Genomic DNA, 16,449 nt, shown 5'->3' on the forward strand with positions numbered 1-16,449 from the left:
CTTCTGGTAGAATTTCATTGACCTCTGATTGTTGGACTTCCATAACCACTGATGGATACATTTCATTAACTGCTCATTATGTTGATAAATATTGGTGTTTGCAAAAAAAGATTCTGAACTTCTCTTACATTGCTCCCCCTCATACCGGTATTCATTTATGTGATCATGTGTATGGGTTGTTAAAGGAATGGGGTATTCAAAAAAACATTTTTTCAATTACATTAGATAATGCTTCTTCAAATGATGTTTTTGCTGAAAATCTTAAAGGGGAACTTGATTTGATTTGTGGTGGGGAATTTTTTCATGTAAGGTGTTGTGCTCACATTCTTAATCTAGTTGTTCAAGATGGTTTAAAAGAGATTGATGGGGCTGTGTGTAAGATTAGGGAGAGTGTTAAATATTGTAAGAGTTCTCAATCTAGAAAACAAAGATTTATAAGTTGTGTAGCACATGTTGAACTTCAATCAACTCGATCTTTACAACAAGATGTTCCCACTAGATGGAACTCTACTTACATGATGCTTGATAGTGCTTTGTATTTCAAAAAAGCGTTAATTCACTTTCAAAAAGTTGATGCCAACTATGCTCATTGTCCTTCCACGGAAGAATGGGGTAGAGTGGAGAAAATATGCAAGTTTTTGAAAGTGTTTCATGATGTCACACTAGCCTTTTCCGGAACCAAATATCCTACTTCCAATCTTTACTTTTCTAATGTTTTGTTGTATTATCATATTATGAAATCTGATTTTATGTTTTGTTGTATTATGAAATATGATTTAATGTTTTGTTGCATTATGAAATCTGATTTATATAATCTGATTTATATAATCTTATTATAAGTTTATAACCTGATTTCAGATTTGTATAATCTGATTATAACCTGATTTTATATATTCAGATTATAATCTGATTATTATCTGATTTATATAATCAGATTATAATCTGATTTTAAATAATCTAATTATAATCTGATTATATAATCTGATTATAATCTGATTATAATCTGATTTATATAATCAGATTATAATCTGATTTTAAATAATCTAATTATAATCTGATTATATAATCTGATTATAATCTGATTATAATCTGATTATATAATTTGATATTAATCTGATTATATAATAATATAATCTGATATTTATGATTTGGTTTTTATAGGATTTTGATGATTTTTCTGTTGAGCAAACATCTGTGGCTATGAAATCAGAGATGGAAATGTATTATGAAGAGCCACTTATGCCTCGATCCAGCAACATTGATATTTTAGCTTATTGGAGAACTTGTTCAGTTCGTTACCCTGTTTTATCTCAATTGGCTAAAGATGTTCTTGCTGTCCCCGTATCAACTGTGGCTTCTGAATCAGCCTTTAGTACCGGGAGTCGGGTACTTGATTGTTATAGAAGTTCATTGAAGCCAGATACAGTGGAGGCTATAATTTGCTTAAGGGATTGGGCCTTTGGGCAAGGTAACTTATATATAATGTAATCTGATTTTATTTCTTATGTTGGCATGTATTATTGATGGTAACTTACTTGTTTTGTTTTTTTTTTTTTGTGTGTTTTGTAGACTCTATGGATCCTCAATTGGAAATGCTTTGTGGATCAATTATGAAGCTTGACATAGAGAACAAGAATGATACGCAACCTACATCACCCGACTTTGAAAAACTTGAAAGCCCTTTTGAATCCTCTAATGTTATTTGAGAACTTAGATATTTGAACTTGTTTGGATTGTAATTTCTGGTTTGTAATTGATAATTAGGTGCCTTACTTAGACTACTTTTGGTTTTATTTGGACTTTTTGTTAGATTTGATTGTTTGAAGCATTGAATGTTTGTGCCTTTGTGGTTTGAAACTTAGTTGTTTAGGTCAGTTTCAGGTTAATTTCAGGTCACATTCAGGTTAATTTCAGGTCATATTCAGGTTAATTTTAGGTTAAAATAACCTTACTTAAATCTTAACAAAAAATCAGGTCAAATAAGGTCATTTTCAGGTTAACCCGAACCCGAAAAAATCAGGTTCAGGTTGAGGTTTTCAACCCGAAATGTTAAATGGATCAGGTTCAGGTCAGGGGGTATCTGACCCGAAATTACCTGACCCGAACACGAACCCGACCCGACCTGATCCGATTGCCAGCCCTAGCCACCGGGCCTTGAAACCTCAAATTTTTCTCAAAACTGTGGATTATATAGCCTTCAATTTTGTAATTTTTTGACCTTTTTTTGTCCGGATATAAAAAATTGGCGAGATGTCTATTATGTTCCCTAATACCCTCCGAGAGTTTAATTGGGTGGGTGGAACCATCCAATTTGCTTTTAAATAGTCATTTTACCCGTTTTCGTACATGCCTCTTGTATTGGCTATAAGCTCTCACGAGGCTTTTACGTTGCCGGATAATGGTCACATATGGGTCCACACAATATTATATGATCCCAGGATTCATTGTAGTGTTCCGTGAAATTCCAACACCAGCTCCCGACACCTCCTAAATTGCTCCTATTTCGTGTATTACTTAAATATTAACATAAAAAATGATAAATATTTTTTTTTTTTTTTGGTATTTAGAGAACCACAAGGATGAAAATTGATTCAGATCAGCAAAAATATAAATATTTGGGAAAGTTTTTAATTGGAAATTCAATTATATTAATGAGAGACAATTTTGTGATGGCTACAAAAATATTCGAGTATATTAACGAGGGACAATTAAACGATCACATTACTTCTTCTTAAAATAAAAAATAAAAAAAAAACTTATACTAATTTGTACGAGCCCATAATTTCAGATCAATTATTCAGCAAACATTGATAATTTTCTATATAAGTTGGTAAATAGTACTTCATTTTATATTATTTTAGTAAAATAGCAAATTGTTTTATTAAAATTAAAATATTGAATTTTAATTTAAGATTCCTATTTTAAAATACATCTATATATACTATACAAAAATATTCCAAAAAGTATTCCTATATATTTGTGTCATCATCCCGACGAAGCTCCTATTTTTTTTTTAATTTAAAAGAAAAGGTTGAATTTATTTTAGAAGTTAGTTTTATCAGATAAAAGATAAGATAGAAAATTTATATCTTAATATTCACAATCTTATGTTCATTTTTTATTGAATAAAAGACGAAATTTTGATTTTGATAAAATTCAATTGTTGATGGACTAAATTAATTATCATACATTCTTCTAAAAAAAATCATTTAATCTTAACAAAATTAAAATTTGATATTATGCATAAATATAATTCAACCATGTCTTAAATGAAGAGTCTGAGCGTATATAACTCGGAAGCTTTTCATTGTACTTTCTTTTATTAAAAGAAAAACATGGTACTTTTTTTTGATGTTCTTTAAAAAAAAAATAAAAAATAATAATAAAATAAAAAATAAAAATAATACTCTTCAAGTATTTGGAAGCTAGTGCTAGGTATAAATATGCCTTGATGAGTTGATGCCTATTTATAGGCCTAGCTTTGATCTAGAACCTTGTACGTTCAAGCAAGTTTCACAAAAATCTTTACAAGCTATTGCATAAATTTTCAAAATGCTCCAAATAATTTTACAGCCTTAGTATTTACAAAAGTACGTTTTGTAGAAGGCTCTAAAATTAAGAACGAATCTCCTAAAACCTTCTACAAGGAGCCATCTAGGGGTTACTCACTCCCATCACCCATGCGAGTTGCGACTCAGTCACGGTCAAGGATATTGCCCACCAAATTTCAAGCATCAAGGCTAATGTAACCCATTAAAGCCTTGAACCGCGACTAATCATTACGATATCACCATGCGAGGGTTCATTACATCTTCATAGAGAGAGGCTATCCAAGGCTGCCCATGGGCTCACATTACATTTTAAATCAAACGCTCTTTTCTCAAAGGTTATCTCATTTTTTCAACCGAATTGATTACAATTACTTAAACATAAAAGTAATATATAGATCATTGGACTCTTAACTTTTATCTTATTTTTGTATACACTATTTGAAGGGTAAAAAAAGTATACAAAAAACACAATTATGTATGATCAACTATTAAGCATTTTATGAATTTGAATTGTAAACCCAAATTAAAATTCTTCAATTCCAAATCAAGTCTTGGTACCATTTTCAACATTGTTCCTACGCCATGACTTTATGCATTCCAAATGTGGGGACCATCGAAGAGACCTGGTTACATTAGCCGGAGCAACTTTGAACCGACCCCAATCATAAAGGACCCTCCTCAAGTCAGCCACTTTGGCACTAATATACCGGCAACAATTCGAATGGACCGTCACAACGGAACGGAAATCCCGACTATCTTGACAAAAACCACTAAAATAACGGGTATCAAGGAATCGCGCCCTAATACCCATTTTTTTAAGTTCACCTTTCCATATCATATGTTGTAGGACGTCTTGCTCCTTAAAACCGGTTGAGTTGTCCTTCAACCCGTACCATTTTTCAAACAAAGAGATGGTTTTGGTGTTGGATTGTACAAAATAAAATCCGGTGTTGATTGGGTTGGAAGTAGAAGACGAGTTACCATTGAAATTGTCTGTGCTTAATTGTATATCAAAATGTCGAGTCCTATTTGTGGTTAGGACATTGAAGGGATTCCTTAGCCATACCACGTCTGTGTCCTGTAACAAAATATTGGACATCACTTCATTTCATTAGTCTATAGTCATCAAATCAAACGTAATTTCGAGTACAAATTTTGTACCATTGGGAGGGAGAGATTATGTTAGGTTTCAAGAAATGGTAGGATTATGTTAGGTTTCAAGAGTGCATGTTTATGCTTTAATGGGTTTCGTTGTTATAAATGTGAATAGATTAAATGAAAAACAACAAACAATCACACACACATAGTCAATTGTTTCACGATAGTAACAATATGTTAGCTACATCCACTAGTAATTTAAAGGGAATAAGTTTTATCAATTTTAAGAAAAGTTAGTCACAAGATTAGATTGCTTTTGTTTTACATTATTGTTATATAAAAACAAACATAGTTATATATAGGGTCTAATTTGATTCACTAACAAAAGATTAATTCATATTTAATGGTAAAAATGATCAAATTGTAACTAACAAAAAAAAATGCTAAGAACATATATGGGTAAATTGAATTACTCAATTGAAATAAATACTACCGAGAATGTAATTGTGAAGTACTATAACATGTACTCTTAAAGGGTATTTACACTTCCGTTAAGTAAGCTTTAACTTTATTGTGATATCACTGATATGGTTCAGTCATTTTTTTCCCTTAGATTTTTGTTCAGAGTATAGAACAAGTATAATTTGACTATATAATTTAGATGATCAAAGATTATTGTTCTTCTTCTTCTTTTTTTTTTTTTTTTTTTGGAGACAAAGATTGATTATTGTTTTTCTTAGTTCAATGTTCATACTCATGAAGATCTTTGTACGACATAGGTTGCAGTTCCATATCATCCACCCTCATTTGTAATTTGTGTTGCCATTGTGATTTATTCACACACACAAAAATAAATAAAAAAATAAAAATAAAAATTAAGCTAGTTAATGAGGCTTAAGTTTCAATATGCTTGTAAGAGTTATCCCCAAATACTTTGTTCTAAATTATACTGTACTTTATTCAATAAAACTATTTAACACAATGTGATTTTAGTGTTTTTTAATTTGTCGAATAGAGATGGATTACGGCAATACAAATTACAGACAAGAGTGCGTGGAAGATTTGAACCTGCGACCCAATGAAAGCAGGATCTAGTCTAAACTCTAGACCAAAACCTCATTGATTTAATGGTTTTTAGGCGAGGCAAACGAGGATGATATGATTAATTTCCATTCCAACTCAAACAAAACCAATTAACAAAACATAAAACTACTTTTAGAAATCAAATGTTGGAGTAATTAACAAAATAATGGTTAATTCCAAAAATAAGATGATACATACTTCTAGCCAATTTAGGAATTATTGAAATTTTCTGTTGAGCAGAAATTTTTCCACATGTAAATAGTTTTCAATCTTTTCATAGGCATTAATGCCTAATTATACGGAATTGCTAATACCGTCAACTTTTATTACGCTAAAAGATTCACCAATTAGAGTAACAGCTTTGATTTTTGTTTAAGACTAACATTTAATGCTTCTTGAATACTATGGCAATCACTTTGGATCTCACAAGTAACCATAATTAATAATTAAATGTTGTGTTTACATGTACCTCACCTATTTCTGTTGTCAGGCCCAAAATGTGATTAATTAAAAAAAAAAATACTTTAACCTTAAGTCCTTAATTCCTACGTTACACCTTTATGGTTTCAATGTTTTGACTTCTTTATAATTTATATGACTGATTTATTATGGTGTAAGTTATAAGACTCATAGTTATAAGTTTATAACTCATGATATTGTGAGTTTCCAAACCCGTTTAAAGTTACACCAACCAAACACGTACTACTCGACACGTTTGATATCCGAATATTAGAATGTGACTTAAGTTTAGATAAGTTTTACTTGAATAAGATCAAGAAAAAATAAGTTTTTTTTTTTTTTTTTTTTTGGAGATTCTAATATTAAAAAAAAAAAAAAAGAAAAGAAAAAATAAGTTTTGATGTAATTAAACTGTTTTCGTTTAAAACTACGTCCGTAATACATTTAGGTAAGTTTTGGTAAAAAGATTATGCACCAACATTTTTATGGTAAGTAATAGACAAAAGGGAGTATCAATTTACAAACAACCAGTTCATCCCCCCTGTTGAACTTGTGTTTCGTTTTAGTTGACATTTAATCTTTTCAAATTATATTTCGTAACTATGTAAAGTTCTACTCCGTAATACATTTAGGTAAGTTCCGATATAAAGACTATGCACCATTGCACCAACATTTTTATGGCAAGTAAATAAGTAATTACATTTGAAAACTTTGCAATTTTAATTGACAAAGGGATTGTTAAGCCTCCCCTTGAACTTGTGTTTCGTAACTTTCGTTTTCGTTGACATTTTTAATCTTTTCAAAAGTTACGGAAAACAACTTAATTATCATTCTTTATAAAAATCAAAAGTAAAATCTTCTTCATCAAAATCAATAACAAAAATAACATTTTAAATCCTAAATTTTATAAATTTCCAAAATTTCATATAACTATATAAAGTAGTGTCGACAGTCAAAACATTAAGAACGTTCGAAATAAAAATTAAAAAACGCACACGTACCGTAAAAATGAAGTTGTACCCTTTTTTAAGGATAGTAGTGAGAAACAGAGTTCGACTCCACATCATGTTGATGAAATCTTTAGACATGAAAATTTTCTCCCCCATGAAATCTACACCGTCCGTTACTAGTCGATAACAATGGAGCCTACGATATCGACAACGATCGTAAGCCGTCTGATCAACAGCCACAATCATCAGATGGTTCACAAGCTCTCTTGTATTTTCCCCTGCCCAAAACCCTTCTAAGAACAAATCAAGCATATTTGGCACAACTTCACCTTCCACGTACGCCTTATTTACGACTGCTATTATTACTGTTTTATTATCCTTCATCGAGGCCTTCTCTAGCGCCTCGTCTAGCTCGTCTTTCTGAAAAGGCTGTAATGCTGCCGTCTGTTTTAAAAAAAAATAAAACACGGTTAGTAATTAAAAGAACACGAATTTGACACGACACGAAAAATTAAAATTAATGATGGAGATTACCTCGTTCGGACGGGGGAGAGAAGGGCATTGGAGGAATTTGGAAGAGAGGAGGGATTTAGAGGAGAAAGAAGAGAGGAAAGAAAGGGAAAAAACTCCTAAAATGAGAAGAAGAATAATGGAAATGTTTTTAATTGAATAAAAAAAAGGGTTTTTGTTTGAATCCATGATAATTGAAAAATTATTAGAGGGTTTTTCCATTGAAGTTAGAGTTTAAGAAAAATGAAAGAAGAATTGAAGGGAGCTGAGGAGAGAGAAGGACGGAGTGATGTTCGGGTGGAGAAGTCATGCAGGAAACATGAGTCGTTATTGGAGATCATAAATGGTAATATTCAATCATCTAATTAATCTTTCTTGTTTTTATATTAGTTTTATTATAATTGGGGGAAGAAATGGGTTAATGACTTAAGGAGATTGATTTGGACATGGGATTTTGTTTTTGGGTGGGACAAGATGGGGTTATTTTTTTTTTTTTTTTTCCGATCAGCACGACTGCGTTATGTATTAATCGTAACTTAAGTTTGAAATGGGGATTAAATGAGGATGGAAAACATGAACAAGGTTTTAGGCGTGTAGAAAATCATACATAAAGTCATGACCGAATATAAGGTTTTTATTTGCATTTATTGATGTTATTTTTTTTATGTTTCATCAGTTTTGAGATTCTTAAGAGTGGTATATAACAAATTAATATGGTTGTGTTCTATTTTGGAGGTTTGAAAAACATGAATTAGGTGTCAAAAAAAAAAACATACATAAAGTTATGGCCGAATGTAAGGCTTTGTTTAGCTTTAATGTTATTTTTTATATTTTGTTTTGAGATTCTAATATACTACTGGTACAGGTTATCATATGAAAGATTTGTGTTCTATTTTGGAGGTTTGAAAAACATGAATTAGGTGTCAAAAAAAAAAACATACATAAAGTTATGGCCGAATGTAAGGCTTTGTTTAGCTTTAATGTTATTTTTTATATTTTGTTTTGAGATTCTAATATACTACTGGTACAGGTTATCATATGAAAGATTTGTGTTAAATTTGAGAACAATCGACAAAGAAGTTGAGCTTTTTGTTTGCGTGGATCCTAGAAATTTGTTTTTGGAAAACTGAATACTCACAATACTCGCAATCGAATACAATATCAAACAAGTCATTATAAAGGCAAAAAGGTGTCGTTTGTATAGCAATCAATTATGGAAAGAAATCACAAATAATTGAAAAAGACATGAACATTGATTATTTTGATATATGAACCTCATATTTCACATTATTTCTATTTATTATCATATTCTTCCCTATTTCCCTCTTCAAGTTACCTTATGTGAGATCCTATCAAATAATTGAATTAAAAAAATATTTTTGACAGAAGGTCTTTTTGAAATTCTATGTTAGAGCAAATTGCAATTTTCCCAAGAACAAATCAACAATATTAAATTTCTTAGTACTCTTGGATGGAGAAATACATTGTACGACGAAGTATATATCTCTTGAACTGCTACATTTTTTAAATGGTCATGAAAGGTTGGTAATATTATTTAATTAAGCTTAAATAATCTTGGCCACTTGGCAAATTTACACTTGAACAGAGCGATATTAGACTAACTTGAGATTAATGTCAAAAGATTACGGAGTATAAGTTTACCAATTAGGAGTACTAGGAACCAAATTTTGGGTCCGTACTTTTGACTTTTTAATAGAAAGGGTCGGCACACATTGCTAATTTTTTTTTTATTCTAATTTTTTTCTATGCATAAAATATTTCTTTTATTTGAGATTTGAGAGTGACGTAAATAATTAATGGCACACAACGTTTCAGATGACCATTTAAGAGTAATAAATCACAAAAATTACTTAATAAGTTGTCTTACAAAATTAAACAAATACAATTATATGAGTGGGTCTTTCAATCTTATGATAAACTTAATAAACTTAAGATCTTATATATAGAAGGCAGTAATCATTGCAATGCTATTTAAGAAAAGGGTAATAAGCTCTTAGTGCCTGTTCTAATTTACTGAACTGAAATGAACTAATTGGAGCTGAAGTGAACTGAAATGAACTGAATAGAGCTGAAATGCATTGTTTATGAAAGAAGGAAATTAGGAACTGAACTTATTAGAGCTGAACTGAACTGAAATTAAGTTGAAAAGAACAGGCCCTTACTCCGTAGTACTTATTTAATTTCTTTTTTTTTTATGATAAAAATACAAGGAATTAGTGAATAGCTATTAGCTGGTTGTATTAGTTTGTATAACTAGTTTTATGGTGCAAAGTTTGTATAACTAGTTAAAAACTATTGGAATAATCATTTGCTAGAGAAGTTTTGAAAACCCTTGGCAGAAAGTATATAACTAATGACTATAACCAAATTTAATGTGATGTAGCTTCTAGAGACTAAAGAATTAATATCTCAAGCCGTTATTTTCACCAATGCTAATTTTTTTGTTTTAGTGAAAATGAATATGATACTTAGGGTCTGTTCACTTTAGCTCAGGCAGTCTAGCTCCTAATTTCCTTCTCTTATAAAATATTCATTTTAGATCAGTTCAACTTCAATCAGCTTTGTTTAGTAAATATGAACATACCCTAAATAGTGAAATATTAGTACAATTTTTTTTTTATTTTTTTTTTATTTTTTAAAGAAACATCCCTAAACAAGTTATGGAAAACTAAATAGGACATTACTTTTGGTGTAAGCGAGTACCGCTTAACACATTCCGGAAGTTTGTGACTTTGTTTTTGCATTATTTGCATGTGACCAACACTTTGTTTTGGTTTTTTTTGGCCATTTTCCTCACCATCAATCCATCATCTCCTCCTTTTTTCCAATTGATTTTTTTCATGATGTTCACCTCGAAGTCCTCGTGCTCTTCTTTTCCTCCATTTTAGCACTCAATCTTTCTAGAAGCTCCCACTATTTCATGTGGAATTGCGGATTTGCAAGATTCTTTGGCCACCAATCAACATAAGGAGAGGACGTCTCAAATACGTACAAACCCCCATGTAATTCCTGACCTTTTTATTTATGTAGAATTAACAATATAGCAAATTTTGTGTTTTGTTAATCTTATTTTTACTTATTAAAAAATTGTAATTTAGGAAAACATAGTCTACCAAATCTTAATTTATAATCAAGGTATAATCTTATGGGTTCAAATCGGGGATCTATGAGTTTTTAATGTCCATATTTAAGCTTATACTCCCTCCGTTTTTAAATACTTGCTCCACTTTGCTTTTGCGGCCGTTTTTAAATACTTGCTCCATTTCTTTATTTGGAAAGCTTTTATAATATTTAATTCAATTTTCTCAACTAGTGGACCCAATTTTATTACTTTTAGATTCTCTCTCCTTCAATTTACCTTCCACCAACCCCACTATCTCCATATTTTAATACTTTCTCCAATTTCTCCTTAAACTCCGCGCATGGAGAAATGGAGCAAGTATTTAAAAACGGAGGGAGTAAATGATACTCTGTACAAAACATCATATATTGAAAAATGAGTGTGAAAAGTAAATCACGTGCCAATCACCAAAAAAGATTAAAAAAAAAAGGTCAAACCTTTGAAATCTAGTTTAATAATTAGAAATAAAATTATTTACGACAACCTTTTGTAGAAGGTATGTACAACCAACCAAAAACATGATAGTCAAATTTCAATATCCCAATGTATTTACGCTATTCATGATTCAAAGAGTTAGGGCCTGTTCACATTTACTCAATTGAACTGATTGGAACTGAACTAAACTGATTGGAGCTGAACTGAACTGAATAAAGCTGAAATGAATATTCTATGAGAGAAGGAAATTAGAAGCTAACCTGAACTGAACTGATTGAAGCTAAATTGGACTGAAATTAAGCTGAAGTGAACAGACCCTTATATCTAATTCTTCCCCCTTAACTTCACTTTATGATGAACAAGCTAAGCAACCACTTACATAAAACCAATAATTAAATGACAATTAACACCCCCTCCCACCTCAAAAACAATCTCAATTACATAAATTCCAAACCAAATATAGAGAAAATATAGTGATTTAACTTAATTAATTGCACTTCAACTAACCACATAAGATATAACTCTGCATCGACAAGCTGATTTTCTCAATAATTGCCTAACACAAGTTTATATCTACACAAAATAGATGAAAAAAGAGAAATTAACAAGGAAATAAGAATTTGAAACTTATGAAAAGAGAGATAAAAATACAATTATTTCTCTTCTTGAATAATGAGGTTAAATATAGAGGAAATATTTTAAATAAATTACAACTACACTTCCTTTCTTAAAGAACCCTTTCTTACTTCATATTGTCATTGCTTTTTAATTTACTTCGTAATGGTGAAAAGACTGAAAACACATTTGCAAAACTTTTTAATCAACTAATTTAATGTCAAACAACACTATCTTCCATAAACATCAACGATTCCATCCTTTATAATCTCGATAGGAATTTTTTTTTTTTTTTTTTTTTTGACGGGTATCTCGATAGGAATTGAAATCTAGATCCTTTGTGCAATTGATGATTAAACCATTTACAAGTATCTTTATTTTTATCTATTTTTTTTCTTAGAAATATATTGCGATTTATAATGATTTGAATCAAAAAAAAAATTGTGGAACTAAAACTTTTGTTACAATTGATTCGAGGAGAAAAGAAAAGTTTTTTTGTTAAGTTTTATTGACAACTTATTATAATTACGAAGTACAATGTTCCTTTCTGTCCTTTATTAAGTTGACACGATAACCACTTTTCAAACGCGGAATATAAATGACAGTGACAAGATACAACTAGTTATATTATAAACAAAAAAAATAGCAATAAAAAAAACACCATTCTTCAAATTTGTTTTATTGTTGTGCATTCAAAATTTATTGTGTATTCATAAATGGAAAAAAACTAGATGAAGCCCGTGCGATGCACGGGTCGTTTGTATTTTTTTAAAAAAAATATTTTTCATACTTATTATTATTATTATTATTATTATTATTGAATGGAATAGGGAGGGGTTATTTCATTAAATAATAATAGTCATTCGGTACTTACAATAATCCCTTAAGAGATCTAAATTCTCAATACAAGAATTAAATACCCCTAAATTAATGGCATCGCTTCTGAAATGCTCCTGGATAATTTTAGATGTCTTTGCATCGTTTTTGATGGAGCTCCATTGATGTATAGTCACAAAAGATATATAACTTGATTGATCATCAAGATCTGCAAATTTGTCAGACGAATCTTCTAAATTTGCACCCCTATACCAACAGACGCGCAATTCCACAAATTTACAAGACGAATCTTCTAAATTTGTATCCCTGCACACACTAAAACCAAACAAACAAATAATACTAAACCCTACATGGAGGGACTGACAAAACCCTACATTGAGGAACTGACTATAATCACCATATTGATGGTGATCTTTATTAGCAAAAAAACATTAAATTAAAGAAGAATTTGGGGCTTACCATCGATAAAATCGATGGCAGGCCATAAGTTTTAATATGGTGGCTAGGTTTGAAGAGAGAGAACAGAGAAAATTTTAGGGTTTTTGAAAAGATTTCATACTTATTATTAGTTGTACGTAGTATATCATTTTTTTCGTATTTGTTTTAAAATATTAGATAATATTTCTAATCTCAAAAAATAATATTTTGTATTTAATTAATGTAACCATTATATACACGAGTATTAGATTAGGGGTGAACCATGTGAAATAAAAAAAATAATAATAATAAAGGGTAAAAAGGTAAAAATTACTAAACAGAAGAAAAATTGAGACGCTTTGCACAATTGCATAGGGAGGAGAGAGAAAAAGGAAGGCGAAGCAATGGCGTCGAAAGTAGAATCACCGCCATATCCAAGTGCTGCTAAAATCTCCGATTCTTCATGCTTCCCTCAATACACTGCTTCTCTTAAGTGTAAGCTTTTACCTTTTTTTTCCCCTAATTTCTATTTTGTAATTCCGTTTTTTTGTCAGAATTTTAAATCCCTAGTTCATGGCAATATTGGGTATTTTATCCACTTTCTGGGTATTAATTTTTTCTAACTAACATTATGAAATTATTGATTTATGTGTATTTAGCTTATGGGTTTTATTGAGTACAAGTTCGATAGAAAATTGATCATTTGATGATTTCCCTGTTTTATATTAAAAACCCTTGAAAATTAATGTTCATGATATTGGGAATAGATTTTATTTTCCATTTATGTAGTTTTAATGATGAAATTGACGAAATTTGTGGGATTTGGCTTGTGATTATAGTTTAAGATTTTGGATTTGATGAATAAAGTTGTTAAATTTGTCTTCTTAATGAATAGGTTTAGAGCAAAATAACTCAGAAAAGAGCAAATGTCAAGAATTCTTTGATGATTACAAGGAATGCAAGAAGAAGGAGGTAAGCAATATTAATACTTTCATATTTATTTTTATGTTTACTAATTATGTATATTTTATTAACTTACACAAAAAGAAAGGTAATCAGTTGAAACAACTGATAGTAATCCTTTTAGAGTAGATTGGTGAAAAATGCATATTACATGTAATGCACATTAATTTGTTGCTAAATCTGTTTTCTTCTTGAGATTATGTTGTTGCACTTGTCTTAAATTGGAGAATTTTGGTGAATCTGCCTTCGAAATTGTGACTTAGAAGGCGGTAGTGGCAGAAACGGATAAATTTTGGTGAACCTTTTATGTGTTTTAAGTTTCTTTGGTAGAATTGGGGAATTTGTTTGTATTCCGTTCTCCAAAAAGTAGATAAGATCAATGGTGCATTATCCTAGCTAACACGACTTGCCATTGTCTTTGGCCGTGTCCAATTCACTGAATAAACTTATCCCAGTAGCTGCATCAATTTAGAATAAGTTTATTTCAAAGAGGATAGAGAAATTGATGAATATAAGAGGTATCAAAATAGATTTCTTTAGTCACTGTATTGTATTGGGTGATCGCATTGTATTCAATGGTCTCACATTGTTCAAGCTTCTAAGCTTATAATTTGCCTTTTCCTTTGCAGAGAGAAGCACGACTGGAACGCAACAGACATCGCTCTCTCTTTTCATAGTTCCCCAGGACAGGCTGCTTTGAAAAAGGTTCTGCTTTGATAAAGAAAAATTGAGGTAGATTTGTTGCTTTGAAGTGCACTTTGGTTCCGAAATAATACGAGTATTTCATTAGCTTGGAAAAGCTGAAAAGCTTAGTCATATGCTGTGTTTACTTGTATATGTATGCACTCTTACAGCTTACTTACTTAAACTTGGGCATTTGCTCTTTATTTTGATTAGCCTTGATAATATTAGGACCACATGGATTTTATGATGCGATTTTTGTAGTGTTGAGGAAGAATCTTCCTTTCATAATACATATACCAATATATTGCAAATTTTGAATATTTCACTCAATGTGGTGGTCAATGGTTTGCTGAAACATGGACAACTTGTTGCTGTGACTTTAACTGGGAAGAACTTGGCTAACCTCATAGCAATATACAGATTCCCTAATCAAATGACTCATTTATCTGTCTTCATCTCTTATTTATTGTGATATACATACTCATAGTAGATAGCTCCCCTGTTTCTACGAACATAACCTCTTTGCTGGAGTTTAATTTCACGTTCGAGTTGAGTTTAACTCCTTCAGGCTCAAGAACATGCTTTAGTTACAGTACTTTGCGGATATTCTGGCGAAAAGCATAATGAGAGACAAGATCACTCAAATTTTTCTAAGTGGTAATGTCAGTAAAGGATGTAAAACAAACCACTTTTACATTCTTATGATCAACAGGATTTCAAGTCCTCTCTCCCCAAACTTCAAGCACCTCAGCTCAATCTCAAGCTCAAGCCTGCCATAAACATTAAGCACTATGCGTATATGCTGCTGTGTTAGCAGATGTTTCATGACCGATTGACCGGGCAAAATCTATGGTACTCATCTACAAGTTTTCTTGATCGAAGTTCAGGGCAAGGTCTTCCTTATTGCTGCTTCTGATCTTATTGCCTTTTCTTGTAAAAAAGCCATCTCAACTCTCAAGTATCATCCTTGTTCTTTTTAAGTTTTTTTAGCAACACGTAACCATAGAGTAAATTCATAATCTCTGAACTATATGTTCATTTCAAACCACATATCCACAATGCATTTCATAGTCTTACCATGATATGATATTTGATTACTTTTGACAAAGAATTTGGGAAAGATGAACAATTTTTGTTTGTATAACTTCAACTTTCTTTGGGGACATGGTGCTGTAGAATCACCTTTTTTTTTTTTTTTTCCAAATACACCGTTTATTCATTATATTCAGAGTTGAGAAAACAAGATTGTTCATTTCATTTTTTTTCCCCTACTATACTACTAATTCAGAGTCTTCATCAAAAAAAAAAAAAATTTGAATTTTCACAGATCAAAAAATTGTAACAGGCCAATAATTGAGTTTTGGTTGATTAGTGCGATCTATTCATAGAGAGGGGAAAAAAAAGAAGTCAGAAACTCAAAACAACCAAATTGAAACACATCAACATAAAAAAAATAAAAAAATTTAAAAAATTTAAAAAATAATAAAAAAAAAACAATCTTTTTGCAACAAAGGGTGTATCAAAGCTAGACTATTGTCATAGTACACAAATTCATGATATGAACTCTGTGCTTTAAGGAACGTTCGGGGTAGACTTTGTCAATTGCTAAGGTTTTTTTCTCACTAATTATTATGAAAAATTAGTAGCTAATAGCAATTAGCAAACTATGGCTTTCGCCTACACCATGGCTAAGATCTAGCATCAA

At 30.8% G+C, this 16,449-nt stretch overlaps 1 pseudogene; it reads right to left on the reverse strand.

The window, feature by feature from the left end:
• Nucleotides 1-4,095: 4,095 nt before the first annotated feature.
• Nucleotides 4,096-7,873, reverse strand: LOC145613551 (uncharacterized protein At1g28695 pseudogene; annotated as a pseudogene).
• Between the last annotated feature and the right edge of the window lie 8,576 nt (nt 7,874-16,449).

This window comes from Chenopodium album, chromosome 25 (genome assembly GCF_948465745.1).
Source record: "Chenopodium album chromosome 25, dcCheAlbu1.1, whole genome shotgun sequence".
NCBI lineage: Eukaryota > Viridiplantae > Streptophyta > Magnoliopsida > Caryophyllales > Amaranthaceae > Chenopodium > Chenopodium album.